Consider the following 23,633-nt stretch of genomic DNA (forward strand, 5'->3'; position numbering starts at 1 on the left):
TAATTATTTGCGTAGGTAAAGAGTGGAGTTAAAAATAGAAGTGGTATCCGCGTCGTCCTGTGAAAGGGCAGGAGGAGGCCTGAGGAGGGGCGACAAAAGCGTGGTGCCTGTGTGAAACGAGGTGTGCGCCGACCGATTTCTGAGCGAGCAACACGACACGCACAATAGTCAATAGGGCAGCCGCACGTAGAGTGTACGGGGTAGACGGAAGGCACGCGAACTCAACTAATACTTGACAGAATGATATTTATTATTATTCGGTGAAGATGTTCCGCGCAATCTGAGAATTTGCGCAATCTGCAGATTGCGCACCGGTACGCGGTGGTGCAAAATTCCAGTGTGTGGTTCGTGCAATCTGTGAATTTCTCTCAAAACCTGAAGAGCACAGCATTGTGGGGCACAGTGTTGTCCGTGGAGAGATTGCTGTGATTGCCGGCAGGGAGCCGCGGGCGAAAACCCTGACCGGCGCGCCCGGGTGTCATGACTCTCTTGTTGCCATGTTCCGGAAAATGGCAGCCACTTTCGCATTTTCTATTGTTAGTATGTATGTTTTTTACAAACAAACATAGATAGAAACATACCAGGCAGTAGATAAAAATTAGAATTTACTACTTTACATTTTACTCAATTATTATTGTTACATTGTCACAGTGTGATAAGATGGGCGTACCACTACGGGCACTAGCTGCAGGTCGATGTTGCGAGCTCGATGGTCGCTTCCTAGATCCGCTATCGCGCGCGGAGTAAACCTGCAATGTCCTCAGTTGCAGAGAGCAACAGAGACATAGTATCATTCTAGAACTGTCTGGCGAGCAGTGGTAACATCGAGTCAAAGTCGCAGGAAGAGCTAACAAGAGGGCCAATTGGAAATTTATTGTTTTCACATAACGCTGGAAGCTCGATGGTGCACGCCGGCGGTCTATTCGTTGGTGGCAAATTCTCAGCGCTAATTTCGTTCAGCAACATCCGGAGGAACGCTACGAATACATGGGCTGGGAGTTCGAGGTGCAGCAGGACGAACTATTTGACTGCTTAGCGGAATGCCGGAAAGAAGTAAGTGTGCAGTGTAACGCCGAACGTCATGTGAATTGAATATTTAGTCATGCAGCCGGTCAGCAACTGCCAGTGCAAAGCTTTGTTTCCGGGTTGCTATGCAATATTTGAGTGTAAGATTCTGTGCATTGACTGACATTCACGATTACCATAAAATCCCGCCAGAGCACCCCAACCTCTGCGACCCTTCTAGTACTGTCGTGGACATGGAAATCCAGTTGATTGACGCGGGGCCGGCGCCCTCAGCGCGTACAGAACGCTGCGTGCAGTGCACAAGTTGATCAGATGCGACCAGCGCGCTGCAGCGCATAATTGCATGTGTGTACCGCTTATCTACGGCTGCATGGCCAGCGCCCTAGGGCCGCTAGACGTGCGGCGACCGTGCGTGTGTGTGTGTGGGGGGGGGGGGGGCAGGGGGCGAATTTTTCTTGCTACACTCAGTACGTTGTGAACAGGTACTCATCCTACGAGAACTGTGCGTGCGTCTCGTACACCGACCAAAGGTCAAGAGCAGAGAGTCGTACAAACCGGTCGAAACCTAGGGTTTGTGCGATCCCTGGTCAAGAGGGTGTGAACCGTTGCGTGCATTTCCAACCGGGTCGAGCACGTGTATGCAGTGCGGTACGGCATGACACTTCACCGAGTCATACGATTATGCAATCATTATCACTTCCCTGACAAGAAGTCGGGGAGGGGCGCATGGAAGAGATGGGGCGCTCTGGCAGCGGGATTTTATGCTACTTGTAAAGTTTTACTTGTAAGTGGAGGCAATGACGTCATCGGGAACACTATGTAAGTGGAGGCAATGACGTCATCGGGAACACTATGTAAGTGGAGGCAATGACGTCATCGGGAACACTATGGCAAGGTACTGCTCCACAACTAAGCCCGAGGTCCATAGTGGCATAGGCCTCAGGTCTGAGCTGTCAGTCGTACATGTACAGCACTGCTCAATAAATGCAGATGAAGCGAGTGAATGCCACACTGGGCGCTGTGCAGCCCTAGACCTGCAAACACTGGCATGGTGAACTGGTGCAGAGCGCAAAAACTTGATTTATGTGGTCGTAGTTCACCGATCATCACTGTACTATTAAAATGCTATTCTTGCACACGCTTCCATGACATTATCGTTGGCCTACTCAATGCTTTGCGATACATGCTTTTCGACCTTCCTCACCGCATGGAAATGAATCAGAGCAGCACGGTGCATTTACAGGTAATCAGAGTAGCGCGGTGCATTTAGCGGAGATCAGAGTAGCGCGGTGCATTTAGCGGTGATCAGAGTAGCGCGGTGCATTTAGCCGTGATCAGAGCAGCGTGGTGCATTCAGTGGTGATCAGAGTAGCGCGGTGCATTTAGCGGTGATCAGCAGAATGCTGAATCAGAGCACCACGTTACATGTAGTTTAAATTCATCATATCAGGATTGGTCAAACGGAGCGCAAAGGTGTGATTTGGTTACTGAGCCAGTGGAAATACCGTAAAATACTGCCAGAGCGCCCCTACCTCCACCACCCTTTGAGTAGGTCCAGGTGGAGAGGGACGGATAGGCGAGTCCTACTTTGCTGCATTCAGTACTACATGAAAAAGTGCTCACCCTACTCAAACTGTCCGTGCATCTTGTACACCGACCAAAGGTCAAGAGCCAGGAGTCTTACAGACCCATCAATACTAAGGGTTTGTGCGATCCCTGGTCAAGAGGGTGGGCACTGTTGCATACATTTCCAACGGGGTCGAGCTCGCGTCTGCAGTACAGTATAGCATCACAGAGTCATACAAGGATACAATCAATCACTTCCCAGACAAGAAGTCAGGGAGGGGCGCACGGGAGAGACGGGGCGCTCTGGTGGATTTTACGGTAGTAATTTTTGATAGGTGGTCCGGCCATACGATAGTTGCTCATATACTCTCTGTATGATACAACAGTTGTGTGATGTCCACCACTTGTTGTATGATACGACAGGTACACATTATTAGTACTGAGTCAACTCTAAATAATCACCTAGGTAAACCAAAAGGTGGTGCAACCATGTTATCCTGACCAACCAGGCTAGTTGCAGAGCCAGTCTTGATTGTCTCAAACCAAGTACTAGATAGTTTGCCTTACCTACAAATCTATTTCATTCCTTGGTGCTGACCGCTTTAATGCGCTTCCCTAATCCCTTTTCTAAGCACTCGCAGACTCCATTGCAGCCATTCACACATTATAGGGTACCTCACTTCAAACTCTCCAACTACGGTTTCTTCGCTGCATAAGTTCACTTCACTTCCAAAAAAATAAATAATATTAGATACAAATGGAATTCACCAAATTCCCACTGAAGATGGGCCATGCCCGAAAATTTGGTGAATTCCATTTTTTTTGGAAGTGAAGTGAACTTATGCAGCGAAGAGACCGTAGTTGGAGAGTTTGAAGTGAGGTACCCTATAATCCCTAATCCCTTTGCACAAATCATATTCCCAATTCATTTCGCCAGGAACTTAACCCTTTAAGAGCCACAGGAAATTTTCAAAATTGTGCATTTTTTCGTGTTCTTTGGATCATAGCTTCAGTTCTACTCACTCAATCCTCACAATCTAGGGCTTCCTGGAAAGGTCTCCGCGAGAGGAAGAGAATGAGGTCGATCATGATAGCCAGCACACCGTTTCGCCAGGAACTTAACAAATTCATTCATCTTGGGCACCCTGTAAGAAGACCTTAGGGTCTGTTGGGATTGCCCAAGTAAAATAATAAAATACAATACGATACAAATACCTAGGCTGAACACGGTGCAAGTATGAGTCACTGTACTGTATGGATACTTCAAGTATAATTATGCAGCCAGAAAAATTTGGGGAATGCTGAGAATTAACTTCCGATTTGGAGCAACTCAGAGTGATGGGAATGTGTCATGTTCCTTGCATTTGGCTAGGAGGGGGGGGGGGGGGTGCTGTGATCTGATATAATTATGTGTAGAAATGATCTAGGGCATGTTACAGGTCCTCCCTCATTATAACGAGTCCGGTTAGTACATAAACCCCGTTAGTAAATAGAAATCTGAAATCCCCTGGCGAAACGTGGTCTATACAACTGTTTACAGGTCCGGTTACAACATAATCCGTTAGTACATAAAATCCGTTATAACGACCTTTTGCCCAGGTCCCTGGAGTGCCAAACCCTCAGTATAAGATAATATTGACCATGCAGGACCAAGGCCAAAACATGTAGGATAAAGCAGAACGAGGAAACGTATGATGTCTATGTATTCGTGAATATGGGCGATCCTTTGCATCCAAGGAAGAGTTATGTTGTAGATTTTCAATTATCTTATAAAGAGGTGAAGCATCGATAATTATGTTGTATCGAGGGTAGCCCCGGTAAGTACGAAGTAGTGCCTATTTCACCTTTAGCTGCAAGTCCTGCTACAAGATAAGTCTCGTTATAAGATAACTTTTTCGATGGCCCAGAGATTATCTACTAACGAGGGAGGACCTGTACTTAGATTTTTGGTTTGCTATTAGGCCGCTTGCACTCGTAGGCAGTGCCTCAGGAAATTTGACCCTGCTGTAACTGGCTTGAGTTTCAAGTCCGGATGTAGGGGCAAAAAGCCCCAAACTAGGGGTAGGTTATTTTCAGGGTTCATCAGCCCTGGGCAGGTCGTTTATGTCCATGTTGCCGCTGTGAATAATCGGAAAGGTGAGAAAAGGTGAAATTTGGACCATTTGTGCGGACCTGTTCTCTTCAATGTACCTGTGGGTAAATGGGCCCAGCATCAATGTGGATGCAGGGATTGTTTAAATATTTGGTTTGCTAGTAGGCCGCTTGCACTCGTAGGCGGTGCCCGAGGAATTTTGAGTGTGATATAACTGACTTGAGTTCCAAGTCCGGATGCACGGGCAAAAAACCCCAAACTTGGAGATAGGTTGTTTTCAGGGTTCAGCAGCCCTGGGTAGGTGGTTTATGACAATGTGTGTCATTTCTGTTCTGTACTACCCTTTGTGTGCCTATCGCAGGAATTCAGGGTGGCCACTGTCCATGTTGCAGCTGTGACTAGCCGGAAAGGTGAGAAATGGTGAATTTTTCAACATTTGTGCGCATTTGTTATCTTCAATGTACCTGTTGGTAATGGGACCCAGCTGCAAAGTGGGTGCAGGAATTACTTAGATTTTTGGTTTGCTAGTAGGCCGCTTGCACTCGTAGGCAGGGCCCCAGGAAATTTGACCGTGCTGTAACTGGCTTGAGTTCCAAGTCCGGATGTAGGGGCAAAAAGCCCCAAACTTGGGAGTAGAATATTTTCAGGGTTCATCAGCCCTGGGCAGGTCATTTATGACAATGTGTGTCATTTCTGTAGTGCACTACCCTTTGTGTGCCTATTGCAGGAATTCAGGGTGGCCACTGTCCATGTTGCAGCTGTGACTAGTCGGAAAGGTGAGAAATGGGTGAATTTTGGACCATTTGTGCGCATCTGTTCTCTTCAATGTACCTGTAGGTAAACGGGCCCAGCTGCAAAGTGGGTGCAGGAATTGCTTAGATTTTTAGCTTTGTTCGTTTCTTTGCGTTTGTATAACTGCAGGATCCAGTAGCCCAGAGCTGCCGTCAGCGACACATAACCAAACACTTGAAACAGACACGACACAGCCAGAGGCAAAGAAGACCAGACAACGTCCATCATTGTACTTCCCCATGATGGCTTCATTTGTACTATTGTGTAGCGTGATAGTGTTTCTTCAGACTGGAGCAGACCCTGTTGTTCTTGCTGTAGCTACTGGAGCTATTCTGGCTGGTGTATTTCTGACTTCATCGTCCAGCAAACACACACATGAACATCAACACAAACTGAAACACTCTCCTGTAAAGTCTTCTGCAAGTCTACTGTCAAGTAGTAGTAGCAGACAGCAGACAGCAGACAGCAGGTGATCAGCTGATTTACCTGCTGCTTCTCACCGGCCAAGTGAGAGCTGGAGCTGGAAGGCCGGAATGGCTGCTGGAATGGTTGCCGGTATGCCGTTCAGAGCTGGCTCAAAAGTTGCTGGGAACGGTGGATGATGCTGGGAATGCTGGGAACGGTGGATGATGCTGAAAATGCTGGGATCAGTGGATGATGCTGAAATGACATACATGGTTGGTAATCGAATTGCTTCCATGGCTTCTTCTGCTAACTTTTAACATGCCACTCTTGCTGCTGCTGCTTCTGCTATTGCTGCTGCTGCTTCTGCTATTGCTGCTGCTGCTGCTATTGCTGCTGCTGCCAGGGTGGCACTGGCTGATGCTGTCAGCACTGTCACTGCCGCTGCTGTACATACGCACATGCAGGCATGTGAGGTTTGATGTTCGGATATCTGTAAAGAGTGATGTACACATGCAGGCATGTGATAATGTGTGTGTGTGTTGCTGCCTGGCTTTGTGTGCAAGTCAGTCAGCGTATCCACTGTTTGTTTGGACATAGACCATTGTCATGCCAGGCACGTCTAGCTCAGCTTCTGATGCTCTGTTTGCACCTGTCAATCAAACACTAGTACCTGATAGATACATGGTTCTTCAGCCACCGACATTTCCATTTCCTCGACGGCTTGATCAGGAGTTAAAACTACCTGTGAATTGAATTCTGTGAAATGGATGATTTGTTCTGACGAGCACTATGTGCATGCCATTGCAGTCAACAAGTGCACTTTGGACATGGAATTGTTGTGACTAGTGATGAAAACTCTGTGATGCGGTTACTGCATCATTCATCATACCAAGATAGGCTGCTGCGGCAGTACTCATAGAGTATATTTTGACCATCACTACTAGTACTAGCACTAACACTAGCATTGCAGCACTGATGGTCATCGAGTCAAGCCCTTATCACTGTACACACAATTTGTAGTGCATCCTGTGTCAGTGTTTCAATGTGCGTGTGTGTGTGTGTGTGTGTGTGTGTGTGTGTGCGCGCGTGTGTGTGTGCGTGTGTATGTGTGTATGTGTGTGTGTGTGTGTGTGTGTGTGTGTGTGTGCGTGTGTGTGCGTGTGTGTGCGTGTGTGTGCGTGTGTGTGTGTGTATGTGCGTGTGTGTGCGTGTGTGTGTGTGTGTGTGTGTGTGTGTGTGTGTGTGTATGTGTGTGTGTGTGTGTGTGTGTGTGTGTGTATGTGTGTGTGTGTGTGTGTGTGTGTGTGCGTGTGTGTGTGTGTGTGTGTGTGTATGTGTGTGTGTATGTGTGTGTGTGTGCATGTATTGAGTACACTCAGTCCTTACTGTGTTCACTGTGTTTTCTGTGTGTATTCTGAGTCAGGGGGATTCCTGGGTCAGTTGTACTGTGGCTCACTGCCACTCTCACAGTGTTTATACTGGACTGTCCTAGTAGTTTATTTCTGCTGCCGATACTGCTGCCACCACACCGCTGCTATGGTAGCTGTCATCGTCGTAATCATCATAATCGTTGTCATTGTTGTTTTGCAGTGTAACGTTATCGTTAACACATGTATATCTAGCATCTCCGCGTGTCACTAGTGCACAGTGCGCTGACACCTTTCCCCTTTTAAAATTCTCCTTTGTGAGATGAAAGCCCACAGTCATCGGAACCAAATGTACACCAAACGTACCGTCATTGTGTTCATGTGGTGGTGGTGGCAGTGGTGGTGGTGTTGGCGGTGGTGGTGGTGATGGCGGTTGTGTGATGTGAGGCCGATCCGGTCTAGGTATCTCAACACTGCTGTGTTGGAACGCTTCCGCTATCTGACTTGCGGCAATAGAGCTCAGCTCGTGACCCTCTTGACGGATGTGGAGGCTGTGGGGAATTGCAGGAGGCAGCCAGGAAGTCGTACAAGCAACTTGTTTGGCAGCGAATGACGGCGTCGCGGGAGGTGATAGAAGGACTGATGTAATTTGTGGACGCAAACTGAGGCACTCGGATAGGATGTTGACAGAGGGTTACCATTTTGTCAAATTTAAAAGTACATGTACTTCACATGGTTGTTTCCTGGATGAAACTGATGACCGACCTCCACACGAGCAACACGACGAGCAAGTAAGTTCAGCGAATGCCAGCTGCTTGTACGCTGAGAACTCATGCACGTCACGAGCGTTCCAAGTCCGCAAATCGCAAATCCCGATGGTGAAGTCACACTGTTTTTCGCTCAGGATCTGCCTAAAGGAAAAGCCAGTGACACAAGCTTCTGGTAAACTCACCCGTCTTGTTCATGCTCCGGTGGGGCCACAGTTCGTGCTGGTGCAGTCGTGCATCTTTCCTAAAAAAACATAAGACTGAGTTATCCTGACGAGTGTCGCCAAAAGTTTCGTCGAAACTTTCTAAGTCCGAGAATTTTCTAACTCCCTATGGTGTGAATACGGAAAGGCCGCCAGAAATTGCTTCTGAGCATCGCTGGAGGCAATTTGCGAAGGTAACGGGTAGAGTGAAAAATTAGACGACCTCTGCTACGCTTTAGCTCTGGTAAGTCAAGTCGTAGAAGATCCAAAATGTGCAAAGTAATTTTCGAAGGGTCGATAGATGATGGGGTGTGCAGGTGCAGTGCTACCTATGAGAGGGTGGGTGGTTGAGTTGCCGGTCAGGAGCAGGGTGACCTCGACCAGTGCACAAGCTGATCCGAAGGTTTGCACACGAATTTCGCGTGCTCCCCTGAATGACTGAGTTGTTGGTGACGATTTCGTCTGGATGAAATCACATTCGACGGGTTGCACGCCTTGGCGGCTGAATGGCTGGTGATGATGGTAACCGATAGGGTGGGCAAAGGCGATATCCGTGCCTGTGTGTGAGAAACAGTATCGATTGTCGGGTCCGATGGTTCGCACACGAATTTCGCGTGCTCTCCTGCATGACTGAGATTGTGGTGATGATTTCCTTGTGATGAAATCACATTGGACAGGTTCAACGCCTTGTCGGCTGAATGACTAGTGATGGACCTAATCGATGCTGCGGTGAAGTAGGGTGGGCAAAGGCGATGTCCGTGTGCGTGTGTGTGTGTGAGAAACAGTATCGATTGTCGGGTCTGATTGTTCCCACACGAATTTCGCGTACTTTCCTGAACTACTTAGTTTTGGACGTGTTCAGCGCCTTGACTGCTGGATGGCTATCGGGGCACTATTCGCCAGATTTCGGAAGGAGCGGTGATGAGTGAGATCTCGGCGATCTTGCGCTGCTGGGAATTAGGAAGTGGTGATCTCGAACTTGATCGTTTTAGGCGCAGCAATGGTTGTAACATTGTTTTTGCGTGCGAGGCATCGACAGGATGAAGGGACCCCATTGGTCAGAAGGCCCGCACATGCATTTCGTGTGACTCCCGTGATGTGTCTGTTTTGGTTTGGCTTTCCCTCGTTGGTATTTTGAATATACAGCTGTTGTCGTGCACTGCGTTAGCGGCAGAAGTGCTTATCGGTTGGGAATTTGAAATTTGGCATTGACGTAGAGTCGAGGGGGCGAAACTATGTCGATTCGTCTTTCGCTACCAGGACACTGTTCGCCAGAACTCAAATGGAGCGGTAATGAGTGAGATCTTGGGAAGTGCTGATCTCGAACTTGATCGTGTTAGGGGCAGCGAAGGTTGTGACATGGATTTCGTGTGCGGGGCATGGACAGGACGAAGGGAAATGTTGGTCAGAAGGCCCGCACATGAATTTCTTGTGACTACCGTGATGGTTCTGTTTTGTTTCGTATGGAGCTGTAATGAGTGAGATCTCGGCGATCTTGGGAAATGCTGATCTCGAACTTGATCGTTTTAGGCACAGCAATAGTCGTAACATGGAATTTGCGTGCGAGGCACGGACAGGATGAAGGGAACCGTGGGTCAGAAGGCCCGCACATGAATTTCGTGGGACTCCCGTGATGTGTTTGTTTTGGTTGGCTTTCTCTCGTTATGATTTTGAATAATATTATACCGATGAGGCGCAGCAATAGTCGTAACATGGATTTTGCGAGCGAGGCATGGACAGGATGAAGGGAACCGTCGGTCAGAAGGCCCGCACATGAATTTCGTGGGACTCCCGTGATGTGTCTGTTTTGGTTTCTCTCGTTGTGATTTTGAATATACCGATGTTGTCGTACACTGCGTTACCGGCAGAAGTGCTCATCGGTTGGGAATTTGAAATTTGGCATTGACGTTCAAATTTGCCATTTGATGTAGAGTCGAGGGGGCGAAACTATATCGATTCGTCATTCGCTATAGGCGCACTGTTCACCAGATCTCGGAAGGAGCGGTGATGAACGAGATTTCGGCGATCTTGTAGTGCTGGGCAGTGGGAAGTGCTGATCTCGAACTTGATCGTTTTAGGGGCAGCGAAGGTTGTAACATGGATATCGTGTGCGGGGCATGGACAGGATGAAGAGAAATGTTGGTCAGAAGGCCCGCACATGAATTTCGTGTGACTACCGTGATGGTTCTGTTTTGTTTCGGATGGAGCTGTAATGAGTGAGATCTCGGCGATCTTGGGAAGTGGTGATCTCGAACTTGATCGTTTTAGGCGCAGCAATAGTCGTAACATGGATTTTGCGTGCGATGCATGGACAGGATGAAGGGAACCGTTGGTTAGAAGACCCGCACATGAATTTCGTGGGACTCCCGTGATGTGTCTGTTTATGTTGGCTTTCTCTCGTTCTGATTTTGAATATACCGATGTTGTCGTACACTGCGTTACCGGCAGAAGTGCTCATCGGTTGGGAATTTGAAATTTGGCATTGACGTTCAAATTTGCCATTTGATGTAGAGTCGAGGGGGCGAAACTATGTCGATTCGTCATTCGCTATCGGCGCACTGTTCACCAGATCTCGGAAGGAGCGGTGATGAATGTGATTTCGGCGATCTTGTAGTGCTGGGCAGTGGGAAGTGCTGATCTCGAACTTGATCGTTTTAGGGCAGCCTAGGTCGTAGCACGGATTTCGTGTGCGAGGCATAGAGAGGATGAGGAGAAAAGTTGGCCAGAAGACCCGCACATGAATTCCGTGTTACTCCCGTGATGGTTCTGTTTTGGTTGGCTTTCTCTCGTTGTGATTTTGGAATACACCGCTGTTGTCGTGCACTGGGTTAGCGGCAGAAGTGCTCGTCGGTTGGGCAGATTCAAAATTGGCATTGACGTAGAGTCGAGAAGGCGAAATTATTTCGATTCGTCTTTCGCTATCGGGACACTGTTCACCAGATTTCGGAAGGAGCAGTCATGAGTCAGATTTCGGTGATCTTGCGCTGCTGGGCATCGGTAAGTGCACATCTCGAACTTGATCGTTTTAGGGGCAGGCAAGGTCGTAACACGGATTGCGTGTGCGAGGCATGGACAGGATGAAGAGAAAAGTTGGTCAGAAGGCCCGCACATGAATTTCGTGTGACTCCCGTGATGGTTCTGTTTTAGTTGGCTTTCCCTAGTTGTCATTTTGAATATACCGCTGTTGTCGTGCACGGCGTTAGGGGCAGAAGTTGTTTCCTGTATGAAACTGATGAGCGACCTCCACACGAGCAACACGACGGGCAAGTAAGTTCAGCGAATGCCAACTACTTGTATGCTGAGAACTCATGCACGTCACGAGCGTTCCAAGTCCGCAAATCGCAAGTCCCTATGGTGAAGTCACACTGTTTTTCGCTCAGGACCTGCCTAAAGGAAAAGCCAGTGACACAAGCTTCTGGTAAACTCATCCGTCTTGTTCATGCTCCGGTGGGGCCACAGTTCGTGCTGGTCCAGTCGTGCATCTTTCCTAAAGAAAACATAAGTTATCCTGACGAGTGTCGCCAAAAGTTTCGTCGAAACTTTCTAAGTCCGAGAATTTTCTAACTCCCTATGGTGTGAATACGGAAAGGCCGCCAGAAATTGCTTCTGAGCATCGCTGGAGGTAGTTTGCGAAGGTAACGGGTAGAGTGAAAAATTAGACGACCTCTGCTACGCTTTAGCTCTGGTAAGTCCAGTCGTAGAAGATCCAAAATGTGCAAAGTAATTTTCGAAGGGTCGATAGATGATGGGGTGTGCAGGTGCAGTGCTACCTATGAGAGGGTGGGTGGTTGAGTTGCCGGTCAGGAGCAGGGTGACCTCGACCAAGTGCACAAGCTGATCCGAAGGTTTGCACACGAATTTCGCGTGCTCCCCTGAATGACTGAGTTGTTGGTGACGATTTCGTCTGGATGAAATCACATTCGACGGGTTGCACGCCTTGGCGGCTGAATGGCTGGTGATGATGGTAACCGATAGGGTCGGCAAAGGCGATATCCGTGCCTGTGTGTGAGAAACAGTATCGATTGTCGGGTCCGATGGTTCGCACACGAATTTCGCGTGCTCTCCTGCATGACTGAGATTGTGGTGATGATTTCCTTGTGATGAAATCACATTGGACAGGTTCAACGCGTTGGCGGCTGAATGACTAGTGATGGACCTAATCGATGCGGTGAAGTAGGGTGGGCAAAGGCGATATCCGTGTGTGTGTGTGTGTGAGGGAGAAACAGTATCGATTGTCGGGTCTGATTGTTCCCACACGAATTTCGCGTACTTTCCTGAACTACTTAGTTTTGGACGTGTTCAGCGCCTTGACTGCTGGATGGCTATCGGGGCACTATTCGCCAGATTTCGGAAGGAGCGGTGATGAGTGAGATCTCGGCGATCTTGCGCTGCTGGGAATTAGGAAGTTGTGATCTCGAACATGATGGTTTTAGGCGCAGCAATGGTTGTAACATGGATTTTGCGTGCGAGGCATGGACAGGATGAAGGGAACCGTTGGTCAGAAGGCCCGCACATGAATTTCGTGGGACTCCCGTGATGTGTCTGTTTTGGTTGGCTTTCTCCCGTTGTGATTTTGAATATACCGATGTTGTCGTACACTGCGTTACCGGCAGAAGTGCTCATCGGTTGGGAATTTGAAATTTGGCATTGACGTAGAGTCGAGGGGGCGAAACTTTGTCGATTCGTCTTTCGCTACCAGGACACTGTTCGCCAGAACTCGGATGGAGCGGTAATGAGTGAGATATTGGGAAGTGCTGATCTCGAATTTGATCGTTTTAGGGGCAGCGAAGGTTGTAACATGGATTTCGTGTGCGGCGCATGGACAGGAAGAAGGGAAATGTTGGTCAGAAGGCCCGCACATGAATTTCGTGTGACTCCCGTGATGGTTCTGTTTTGTTTCGGATTGAGCGGTAATGAGTGAGATCTCGGCGATCTTGGGAAGTAGTGATCTCGAACTTGAGTCGAGAAGAGTGAAACTATGTCGATTCGTCAATCGCTATCGGAGCACTGTTCGTCAGATCTCGGAAGGAGCGGTGATGAGTGAGATTTCGACGATCCTGCGCTGCTGGGCATTGGGAAGTGCACATCTCGAACTTGATCGTTTTAGGGGCAGCCAAGGTCGTAACACGGATTTCGTGGGCGCGGCATGTACAGGATGAAGAGAAAAGTGGGCCGGAAGACCCGCACATTAATTTCGTGAGACTTCCGTGACGGTTCTGTTTTGGTTTGCTTTCTCTCGTTGTATCGTTATATCGCTCTTGTCGTGCACTGGGTTAGCGGCAGAAGTGCTGATCGATTGGGAAATTTCAAATCTGGCATTGACGTAAAGTCGAGGAGGGCGAAACTACATGTGTGTGGATTCGTCATTCGCTGTCGGGGCACTGTTCACCAAATTTCGGAAGGAGGGGTGATGAGTTGAATCTTGGCGTTGACGTAGAGTCGAGGAGGGCGAAACTATGTGGATTCGTCTTTCGCTATCGGGGCACTGTTCGGTAGAACTCGGATGGAGCGGTAATGAGTAAGATCTGGGCGATCTTGCGCTGCTGAGCATTGGGAAGTGCTGATCTCGAACTTGATCGTTTCATAGGGGCAGCGAAGGTCTTAACACGGATTTCGTGTGCGAGATATGGACAGGATGAAAAGAAAAGTTGGTCAGAAGACCCGCACATGAATTTCGTGTGACTCCCGTAATGGTTCTGTTTTTGATTGCTTTCTCTCGCTGGGATTTTGAATATACTGCTGTTGTCGTGCACCTCGTTAGCGGCAGAAGGGCTCGTCGGTTGGTAATCTTCAAATTTGGCCTTGACGTTGAGTCGAGGAGGGCGAACCTATATTGATTCGTCAATCTCTATCGGGGCTGCCGCGGCATTGTTCGCTAGATCTCGGAAGGAGCGGTGACGAGTAAGATCTCGCCTATGTTGCGAATCTGGGCAGTGGGAAGTGCTGATCTCGAACTTGATCGCTTAAGGGGCAGCGAAGGTCGTAACACGGATTTCATGTGCGAGGCATGGAAAGGATGAGGAGAAAAGTTGGCCAGAAGACCCGCACATGAATTTCGTGTAATTCCCGTGATGGTTCTGTTTTGGTTGGCTTTCTCTTGTTGTGTTTTCGAATATACCGCTGTTGTCGTGCACGGCGTTAGCGGCAGAAGGGCTCATCGGTTGGTAAATTTCGCATTGTCGGGTGCGATGGTTTGCATACGAATTTCGCGTACTCTTCTGAATAACTGGGTTTCTGGTGATGATTTCCTTGTGATGAAATCACATTCGATGGGCTCAACGAATGACTGAGTCTGTGCTGCTGATTTCCTTGTGATGAAATCACATTGCCTGGGTTCAACGAAGTGGAGGCTGCATGGCTGGTGATGGACGTGACTGATGCGGTGACGTAGGGTGGGTAAAGGCGATATCCATATGTGTGAGGGAGAAACAGGATCGATTGTCGGGTCCGATGGTTTGCACACGAATTTCGTGTGCTCTCCTGAATGACTGAAAATCTGGTGATGATTTCCTTGGGATGAAATCACATTCGATGGGTTCAATGCCTTGGCGGCTGAATAACTGGTGATTGTCTGAACCGATGCAGTGACATTGGGTGGGCAAAGGTGATATCCGTGTGTGTGTGGGAGAAACAGTATCGATTGTCGGGTCCGATGGTTCGCACACGGATTTCGCGTGCTCTCCTAAATATCTGAGATTTTGGTGATGATTTCCTTGGGATGAAATCACATTCGACGGGTTCAACGCCTTGGCGTGGGGGCTATGGGAGCACTGTTCGCCAGATCTCTGAACGAGCGGTGATGAGTGAGATCTCGGCAATCTTGCGCTGGCTGGCATTGGGAAGAGCTGATCTCGAACTACTTGATCGTTTTAGGGTCAGCGAAGGTTATGACACGGATTTCGTGTGCGAGATATGGACAGGATGAAGAAAAAAGTGGGTCAGAAGGCCCACACATGAATTTCGTGTGACTCCCGTGATGGTTCTGTTTTCGTTGGCTTTCTCTCGTTGGGATTTTGGATAAAGCGCTGTTGTCGTGTACTGCGTTAGCTGCAGAAGGGCTCATCGGTTGGGAAATTTGGTATATCGAACTAATATTACTTGATCGTTTTAGGGGCGGCGAACGTCTTAACACGGATTTCGTGTGCAATGTATGGACAGGATGAAGAGAAACGTTGGTCAGAAGGCCAGCACATGAATTTCGTGTGACTCCCGTGATGGTTCTGTTTTGTTTGGCTTTCTCTCGTTGGGATTTTGTATATACCGCTGTTGTTGTGCACTGCGTTTAATAGCGACAGAAGGGCTCATCGGTTGTGAAATTTGGCATTGACGTAGAGTCGAGTAGGGCGAAACTATGTGGATTCGTCATTCGCTATTGAGGCACTGTTCGGTAGATTTCGGAAGGAGCTGTGATGAGTGAGATCTGGGCGATCTTGCGCTGCTGGGCATTGGGAAGTGCTGATCTCGAACTTGATCATTTGAGGGGAAGCGAAGTAAAGATCAACACGAATAGGATGTTACAGAAGGTGAGTTTTCTTACTTCTACCATCTTGTCAAAATCAAAAGTACATGTTCTTCACATCGTTGTTCCCTTGATGAAACTGATGACCGACCTCCGCACGAGCAACACGACACGCAAGTAATTTCAGCGAATTCCAGCTACTTGCACGCTGAGCACTCATGTACGTCACGAGCGTTCCAAGTCCGAAAATCGCAAATCCCTATGGGGAAGTCACACTGTCTTTCGCTCAGGATCTGCATAAAGGGAAAAAGCCAGTGACACGAGCTTCTGGTGAACTACCCCGTCTTGGCCGTGCTCCGGAAGAGCCACAGTTCATGCTGGTGGAGTTGCGCATCTTTCCTAAAAGTCATCCGGACGAGTGTCGCGAAAATGCTCGTCAAAATTCAAGTCCAAGAATTTTCTAACTCCCTATGGTGTAAATGCGGAAATGCAACCAGAAACTGCCTCTGAGGATCGTTGCTGGTAATTATTTGCGTAGGTAAAGAGTGGAGTTAAAAATAGAAGTGGTATCCGCGTCGTCCTGTGAAAGGGCAGGAGGAGGCCTGAGGAGGGGCGACAAAAGCGTGGTGCCTGTGTGAAACGAGGTGTGCGCCGACCGATTTCTGAGCGAGCAACACGACACGCACAATAGTCAATAGGGCAGCCGCACGTAGAGTGTACGGGGTAGACGGAAGGCACGCGAACTCAACTAATACTTGACAGAATGATATTTATTATTATTCGGTGAAGATGTTCCGCGCAATCTGAGAATTTGCGCAATCTGCAGATTGCGCACCGGTACGCGGTGGTGCAAAATTCCAGTGTGTGGTTCGTGCAATCTGTGAATTTCTCTCAAAACCTGAAGAGCACAGCATTGTGGGGCACAGTGTTGTCCGTGGAGAGATTGCTGTGATTGCCGGCAGGGAGCCGCGGGCGAAAACCCTGACCGGCGCGCCCGGGTGTCATGACTCTCTTGTTGCCATGTTCCGGAAAATGGCAGCCACTTTCGCATTTTCTATTGTTAGTATGTATGTTTTTTACAAACAAACATAGATAGAAACATACCAGGCAGTAGATAAAAATTAGAATTTACTACTTTACATTTTACTCAATTATTATTGTTACATTGTCACAGTGTGATAAGATGGGCGTACCACTACGGGCACTAGCTGCAGGTCGATGTTGCGAGCTCGATGGTCGCTTCCTAGATCCGCTATCGCGCGCGGAGTAAACCTGCAATGTCCTCAGTTGCAGAGAGCAACAGAGACATAGTATCATTCTAGAACTGTCTGGCGAGCAGTGGTAACATCGAGTCAAAGTCGCAGGAAGAGCTAACAAGAGGGCCAATTGGAAATTTATTGTTTTCACATAACGCTGGAAGCTCGATGGTGCACGCCGGCGGTCTATTCGTTGGTGGCAAATTCTCAGCGCTAATTTCGTTCAGCAACATCCAGAGGAACGCTACGAATACATGGGCTGGGAGTTCGAGGTGCAGCAGGACGAACTATTTGACTGCTTAGCGGAATGCCGGAAAGAAGTAAGTGTGCAGTGTAACGCCGAACGTCATGTGAATTGAATATTTAGTCATGCAGCCGGTCAGCAACTGCCAGTGCAAAGCTTTGTTTCCGGGTTGCTATGCAATATTTGAGTGTAAGATTCTGTGCATTGACTGACATTCACGATTACCATAAAATCCCGCCAGAGCACCCCAACCTCTGCGACCCTTCTAGTACTGTCGTGGACATGGAAATCCAGTTGATTGACGCGGGGCCGGCGCCCTCAGCGCGTACAGAACGCTGCGTGCAGTGCACAAGTTGATCAGATGCGACCAGCGCGCTGCAGCGCATAACTGCATGTGTGTACCGCTTATCCACGGCTGCATGGCCAGCGCCCTAGGGCTGCTAGACGTGCGGCGACCGGATTTCCATGTCCACGACAGTAGGTTCAGGTGTGTGTGTGGGGGGGGGGGGGCAGGGGGGCGAATTTTTCTTGCTACACTCAGTACGTTGTGAACAGGTACTCATCCTACGAGAACTGTGCGTGCGTCTCGTACACCGACCAAAGGTCAAGAGCAGAGAGTCGTACAAACCGGTCGAAACCTAGGGTTTGTGCGATCCCTGGTCAAGAGGGTGTGAACTGTTGCGTGTATTTCCAACCGGGTCGAGCACGTGTATGCAGTGCGGTACGGCATGACACTTCACCGAGTCATACGATTATGCAATCATTATCACTTCCCTGACAAGAAGTCGGGGAGGGGCGCATGGAAGAGATGGGGCGCTCTGGCAGCGGGATTTTATGCTACTTGTAAAGTTTTACTTGTAAGTGGAGGCAATGACGTCATCGGAAACACTATGTAAGTGGAGGCAATGACGTCATCGGGAACACTATGTAAGTGGAGGCAATGACGTCATCGGGAACACTATGTAAGTGGAGGCAATGACGTCATCGGGAACACTATGTAAGTGGAGGCAATGACGTCATCGGGAACACTATGGCAAGTTACTGCTCCACAACTAAGCCCGAGGTCCATAGTGGCATAGGCCTCAGGTCTGAGCTGTCAGTCGTACATGTACAGCACTGCTCAATAAATGCAGATGAAGCGAGTGAATGCCACACTGGGCGCTGTGCAGCCCTAGACCTGCAAACACTGGCATGGTGAACTGGTGCAGAGCGCAAAAACTTGATTTATGTGGTCGTAGTTCACCGATCATCACTGTACTATTAAAATGCTATTCTTGCACACGCTTCCATGACATTATCGTTGGCCTACTCAATGCTTTGCGATACATGCTTTTCGACCTTCCTCACCGCATGGAAATGAATCAGAGCAGCACGGTGCATTTACAGGTAATCAGCGTAGCGCGGTGCATTTAGCGGTGATCAGAGTAGCGCGGTGCATTTAGCGGTGATCAGAGTAGTGCGGTGCATTTAGCCGTGATCAGAGCAGCGTGGTGCATTTCAGTGGTGATCAGAGTAGTGCGGTGCATTTAGCGGCGATCAGCAGAATGCTGAATCAGAGCACCACGTTACATGTAGTTTAAATTTCAATCATATCAGGATTGGTCAAACGGAGCGCAAAGGTGTGATTTGGTTACTGAGCCAGTGGAAATACTGTAAAATACCGCCAGAGCGCCCCTACCTCCACCACCCTTTGAGTAGGTCCAGGTGGGGAGGGACGGATAGGCGAGTCCTACTTTGCTGCATTCAGTACTACATGAAAAAGTGCTCACCCTACTCAAACTGTCCGTGCATCTTGACACCGACCAAAGGTCAAGAGCCAGGAGTCTTACAGACCCATCAATACTAAGGGTTTGTGCGATCCCTGGTCAAGAGGGTGGGCACTGTTGCATACATTTCCAACCAGGTCGAGCACGCGTCTGCAGTACAGTATAGCATCACAGAGTCATACAAGGATACAATCAATCACTTCCCAGACAAGAAGTCAGGGAGGGGCGCACGGGAGAGACGGGGCGCTCTGGTGGATTTTACGGTAGTAATTTTTGATAGGTGGTCCGGCCATACGATAGTTGCTCATATACTCTCTGTATGATACAACAATTGTGTTATGTCCACCACTTGTTGTATGACACGACAGGTACACATCATTAGTACTGAGTCAACTCTAAATAATCACCTAGGTAAACCAAAATGTAGTGCAACCATGTTATCCTGACCAACCAGGCTAGTTGCAGAGCCAGTCTTGATTGTCTCAAACCAAGTACTAGATAGTTTGCCTTACCTACAAATCTATTTCATTCCTTGGTGCTGACCGCTTTAATGCGCTTCCCTAATCCCTTCGCACAAATCATATTCCCAATTCATTTTTCGTCAGGAACTTAACAAATTCATTCATCTTGGGCACCCTGTAAGAAGACCTTAGGGTCTGTTGGGATTGCCCAAGTAAAATAATAGAATTATAATACAATGCAAATACCTAGGCTGAACACGGTGCAAGTATGAGTCAATGTATTGTATAGATACTTCCTCCGCGTCATTAAAATTGTCGCTTCGCACATCGCAATATTTGAGACTTGGCTCGTCTTAGTCAGACTGTCGGAATCGCTGTTTTCTGTGTTCGAACACTGGTGCGACCCTTCCTGCGCAATGTCTACTTGTCACTGAAGCCGTGGTGGTCTTGGACTTTGCCGGAGCGCTCTTCCGCACCAAGCAAATTGATCGCGCTCCGCACTATTCCGCCCCAGAGCGCATTTCGTTTTCTGGAGTTCGTATCGTTCGCGTGGGTATTTATCAAGACTGCAAGCTCAGGTATAAGAATCCTGGTATCTCTCCTGAACACGAAACGCTGAAGTTGACGATGGCAAGAACAAAGCGGTCTCAAATTCCTAAAATGCGCTACTTGTGGCGCATTTTGCTGCGAAGGAAACAGGTCTGAAAACTCCAACAAAATCGGCGAAGCGCTTGCCAAGGAAAGAAGGTGCGAAACTGCTTACCCTATCCCACTGGAAGGTCGTTACAGTGTACATGAAAAATGCTAGCTTGCCTTGATCGCCTGCCACCTGGAGGCATGGGGATATGGATCGCTTGAAAACGAAGTTTCTTGACCTGAATTTGACCACGCGTCTTGTTCAGCGTATTGTTGAGTGCTGAAGGGTCTGTCTCAAACTCTGATGAAGACGCGACCTTAGCTGCAAGTGCAGAAAAGCAGGGGGGTGGGGGGGGGGGGAGGGGCACAAACTAAAGCTTGGTCCGTCGACAATGCTCTTCCTCAATTTCTAGCTGATTTCTTTGCCCTTCGAGTGGACAAAATAAATTCGAAAAATCGCTCTGGGAAGCGACAATTTTAATGACGCGGAGAAGTATAATTATGCAGCCAGAAAAATTTGGGGAATGCTGAGAATTAATTTTGGAGCAACTCAGAGTGATGAGAATGTGTCATGTTCCTTGCATTTGGCTAGGGGGGGTTGTGTTGTGATCTGATATATGTGTAGAAATGATCTAGGGCATGTTACTTAGATTTTTGGTTTGCTATTAGGACGCTTGCAATCGTAGGCAGTGCCTCAGGAAATTTGACCCTGCTGTAACTGGCTTGAGTTTCAAGTCCGGATGTAGAGGCAAAAAGCCCCAAACTTGGGGTAGGTTATTTTCAGGGTTCATCAGCCGTGGGCAGGTCGTTTATGTCCATGTTGCCGCTGTGAATAGTCGGAAAGGTGAGAAAAGGTGAAATTTGGACCATTTGTGCGGACCTGTTCTCTTCAATGTATCTGTGGGTAAATGGGCCCAGCATCAATGTGGATGCAGGAATTGTTTAAATATTTGGTTTGCTAGTAGGCCGCTTGCACTCGTAGGCGGTGCCCGAGGATTTTTGAGCCTGCTATAACTGACTTGAGTTCCAAGTCCGGATGCACGGGCAAAAGCCCCAAACTTGGGGATAGGTTATTTTCAGGGTTCAGCAGCCCTGGGCAGGTCGTTTATGACAATGTCTGGCATTTCTGTTCTGCACTACCTTTTGTGTGCCTATCGCAGAAATTCAGGGTGGTCACTGTCCATGTTGCAGCTGTGAGTAGTCGGAAAGGTGAGAAATGGGTGAATTTTTTGACCATTTGTGCGCATCTGTTCTCTTCAATGTACTTGTGGGTAAATGGGCCCAGCTATGAAGTGAGTGCAGGAATTGCTTAGATTTTTTGTTTCCTAGTAGGCCGCTTGCACTCGAAGGCAGTGCCCCAGGAAATTTGACCCTGCTGTAACTGGCTTGAGTTCCAAGTCCGGATGCACGGTAAAAGCCCCAAACTTGGATATAGGTTATTGTCAGGGTTCAGCAGCCCTGGGCAGGTCGTTTATGACAATGTGTGTCATTTCTGTTGTGCACTACCCTTTGTGTGCCTATCGCAGGAATTCAGGGTGGTCGCTGTCCATGTTGCAGCTGTGAATAGTCGGAAAGGTGAGAAATGGGTGAATTTTTGACCATTTGTGCGCATCTGTTCTCTTCAATGTACCTGTTGGTAAACGGGCCCAGCTTCAAAGTGGGTGCAGGAATTGCTTGGATTATTTGTTTGCAAGTAGGCCGCTTGCACTCGTAGGCAGTGCCCGAGGAGATTTGACCCTGCTGTAACTGGCTTGAGTTCCAAGTCCGGATGCACGGCCAAAAGCCCCAAACTTGGATGTAGGTTATTGTCAGAGTTCAGCAGCCCTGGGCAGGTCGTTTATGACAATGTGTGTCATTTCTGTTGTGCACTACCCTTTGTGTGCCTATCGCAGGAATTCACGGTGGTCGCTGTCCATGTTGCAGCTGTGAATATTCGGAAAGGTGAGAAATGGTGAATGTTTGACCATTTGTGCGCATCTGTTCTCTTCAATGCACCTGTGGGTAAATGGGCCCAGCAGCAATGTAGATGTAGAAATTGCTTAGATTTTCGGTTTGCTAGTAGGCCGCTTGCACTCGTAGGGAGCGCCCGAGGAGATTTGACCCTGCTGTAAATGGCTTGAGTTCCAAGTCCGGATGCACGGGCAAAAAGCCCCAAACTTGGTGGAGGTTATTTTCAGGGTTCAGCAGCCCTGGGCAGGTCGTTTATGACAATGTGTGTCATTTCTGTTGTGCACTACCCTTTGTGTGCCTATCGCAGGAACTCAGGGTGGTCGCTGTCCATATTGCAGCTGTGAATAGTCGGAAAGGTGAGAAATGGTGAATTTTTGACCATGTGTGCGCATCTGTTCTCTTCAATGTACCTGTGGGTAAATGGGCCCAGCTGCAAAGTGGGTGCAGGAATTGCTTAGATTTTTGGTTTGCTAGTAGGCCGGTTGCACTCGTAGGCAGTGCCCCAGGAAATTTTAGCCTGCTATAACTGGCTAGAGTTCCAAGTCCGGATGCACGGGCAAAAAGCCTCAAACTTGGATATAGGTTGTCTTCAGGGCTCAGCAGCCCTGGGCAGGTCGTTTATGACAATGTGTGTCATTTCTGTTGTGCACTACCATTTGTGTGCCAAATGCAGGAATTCATGGTGGTCACTGTCCATGTTGCAGCTGTGAATAGTCGGAAAGGTGAGAAATGGGTGAATTTTTGACCATTTGTGTGCATCTGTTCAGTCTTCAATGCACCTGTCGGTGAATGGGCCCAGCAGCAATGTGGATGCAGAAATTGCTTCGATTTTTGGTTTGCTAGTAGGCCGCTTGCACTCGTAGGCAGTGCCCCAGGAAATTAGAGTCTGCTGTAACTGGCTAGAGTTCCAAGTCCGGATGCACGGGCAAAAAGCCCCAAACTTGGTGTAGGTTATTTTCAGGGTTCAGCAGCCCTGGGCAGGTCGTTTATGACAATGTGTGTCATTTCTGTTGTGCACTACCCTTTGTGTGGCTATCGCAGGAATTCAGGGTGGTCGCTGTCCATGTTGCAGCTGTGAATAGTCGGAAAGATGAGAAATGGGTGAATTTTTGACCATTTGTGCTCATCTGTTCTCTTCAATGTACCTGTGGGTAAATGGGCCCAGCAGCAAAGTGGGTGCAGGAATTGCTTAGATTTTTGGTTTGCTAGTAGACCGCTTGCACTCGTAGGCAATGCCCGAGGAATTTCGAGCCTGCTATAACTGGCTAGAGTTCCAAGTCCGGATGCACGGGCAAAAAGCCCCAAACTTGGATATAGGTTGTCTTCAAGGTTCAGCAGCCCTGGGCAGGTCGTTTATGACAATGTGTGTCATTTCTGTTGTGCACTACCCTTTGTGTGCCTATCGCAGGAATTCAGGGTGGCCACTGTCCATGTTGCAGCTGTGAATATTCGGAAAGGTGAGAAATGGTGAATTTTTGACCATTTGTGCGCATCTGTTCTCTTCAATGTACCTGTGGGTAAACGGGCCCAGCTGCAAAGTGGGTGCAGGAATTGCTTAGAATTTTGGTTTGCTAGTAGGCCGCCTGCACTCGTAGGCAGTGCCCGAGGAAATTTGACCGTGCTGTAACTGGCTTGAGTTCCAA

The 23,633-nt window shown here is 48.5% G+C and overlaps 1 long non-coding RNA gene across 2 annotated transcripts in view; it reads left to right on the forward strand.

The window, feature by feature from the left end:
• The first annotated feature begins 588 nt into the window (after positions 1-588).
• The window catches only part of LOC135829442 (uncharacterized), a 34,783-nt gene continuing 11,738 nt past the window's right edge, over positions 589-23,633 (forward strand). Inside the window, exons 1-6 of one of the 2 annotated variants that reach the window (XR_010555820.1) lie at positions 589-1,053; positions 5,046-5,094; positions 5,412-5,460; positions 21,567-21,615; positions 22,298-22,346; positions 22,664-22,712. This is a non-coding gene — a long non-coding RNA (uncharacterized LOC135829442). Of the gene's footprint in view, positions 1,054-5,045; positions 5,095-5,411; positions 5,461-16,788; positions 17,254-21,200; positions 21,250-21,566; positions 21,616-22,297; positions 22,347-22,663; positions 22,713-23,633 lie in introns of those variants that run through there. The other variant, XR_010555821.1, reaches the window with a different exon arrangement.

The sequence above is a fragment of the Sycon ciliatum genome, chromosome 13, assembly GCF_964019385.1.
Source record: "Sycon ciliatum chromosome 13, ocSycCili1.1, whole genome shotgun sequence".
Classification (NCBI taxonomy): domain Eukaryota; kingdom Metazoa; phylum Porifera; class Calcarea; order Leucosolenida; family Sycettidae; genus Sycon; species Sycon ciliatum.